This window comes from Lactuca virosa, chromosome 3, assembly GCF_052849685.1.
Source record: "Lactuca virosa cultivar CGN04683 chromosome 3, Lactuca_virosa_CGN04683_v6, whole genome shotgun sequence".
NCBI lineage: Eukaryota > Viridiplantae > Streptophyta > Magnoliopsida > Asterales > Asteraceae > Lactuca > Lactuca virosa.
In genome coordinates this window covers 246,201,069-246,202,699 of record NC_136428.1, presented here as the reverse complement: position 1 = coordinate 246,202,699, position 1,631 = coordinate 246,201,069, and the positions used below count along the sequence as shown (strand labels likewise).

Genomic DNA, 1,631 nt, shown 5'->3' with positions numbered 1-1,631 from the left:
CTGTTGCCGGGGAACGGTTTTAAATAGTTATTTTAATTGCTAGATTTATCGATCCTTTGTGTAAGATTTATCTTGCACAAAGTTACTTTTTTAGTTAAATAGTTATCTAGTTTAAGTTCTAGTTTGATTTAAAAAAATTTAGTATTTAGCTTTTTGTGTTAGCCTTGAACTCGTCGAGTCCATCGCAATTTTTCAGTTTCGTTTTTACTTTGTTTTGTTCTTTTTATGCATGTTTTTCTGTTTATTTCAGGGACTTTATGACCCGAGGTTCCAATTCTACACTAATTCCACCACTTGAAGACCCGGAATCAGCTTTTAGGAAGGACAAGCATAAAACCGAAGGAGATTCTGCAACCCCAAAGAAGTCACCATTTAAGAATCTCAAGTCGGTTTTTAGCAAGAAAAAGGGAAAGAAAGTGGGAGAATCCAGCACAACACTGACGGACGAAGACCCAAAGAAGGAGGATACGGAGTATGAAACAGAAACTGAATAAGGAAGCGAGCGCGAAAGTGAACCCGACAACACCATGAGAGACATCATTGACATTCCCATGGGCGAATGGAAAAGAAGAATGTGTGACGATACCGGCCCAGGACTCGTGCAGCCCGCGATTCCAGCAACTGCCAACTTTGAGCTGAAAGGTCACATACTCGCCCAACTCAAGGACATCCCATTCTACAGGAAAGATCACGAAGACGCGTACAAGAATATCGACGAGGTCAACGACATAGCCGACTACTTCAACATTCCTAATGTGCCTCGCGAGACTGTTTTGCTTTGTATGCTACCGGTCACATTTCAGGGAGCCGCGAAAGATTGGCTAAAATCAGTCCCTCCAGGATCCATCACCACGTGGGCGAAAATGCATGAAAAGTTTATTGACCAATTTTTCCCTCCCTCAAAAATAGCAAAATTGAAGAAAGCCATTGCAAACTTTGAGCAACAATCCGGCGAGTCACTTTTTGAGGCGTGGGAAAGGTACAAGGGTTTGTTGAGGAATTTTCCCCACAATGATTTAAACATTCAGCAAGAAGTCTCCATATTCTATGATGGAGTGAACGTGACAACTAGGCAGCTCCTTGACTCCCAAGGACCGCTCACGAAGAAAGCACCCGTAGGCATAAAGGCGCTAATTGAAGAATTCTCTAAGCACTCTAGAGAATATCATAACCCAAGGCATGACTTAGCATGAGGGGTGGTAAATTCAATCGCAGATGATATAGCGGCAATGATGGCTAAACTTGATAGCATGGATTGTAGGATGAAAAAGATGGACCAATCCATCCACGCCATCCGAGTGGGATGTGACAACTGTAATGGGCCTCACCTTACTAAAGATTGTGATCTTGACGAGCATGGGAACCAAAAAGTGCAAGTATGTTACTCTAGTGGCGATAGATATGATGAGGATTGGCGAAAACCCAAAAAGGAATGGCTACCATATGACGAGTACAAGAAGGAAAAGGAGGAGAAGTATACGCTGAAAACTAGAGGTTTCTATCAAAAGGAGGAGTCGGTGCAAGAAAAGAAAATGGATCTTGAAGACATGCTAAAGCAATTTGTAGCCGCATCCGAGAAAAGACACAACGATACCGATGCGGCAATACGGGAGCAACAAGCATTGATGAGG

General features: G+C 42.7%; 1 non-coding gene across 1 annotated transcript; it reads right to left on the bottom strand.

Moving 5' to 3' along the window:
* Positions 1-911: 911 nt before the first annotated feature.
* On the bottom strand, positions 912-1,018 carry LOC145168072 (small nucleolar RNA R71). Its single transcript, XR_013741665.1, has one exon. It is a non-coding gene; the product is annotated as a small nucleolar RNA R71 (small nucleolar RNA).
* Positions 1,019-1,631: the final 613 nt, after the last annotated feature.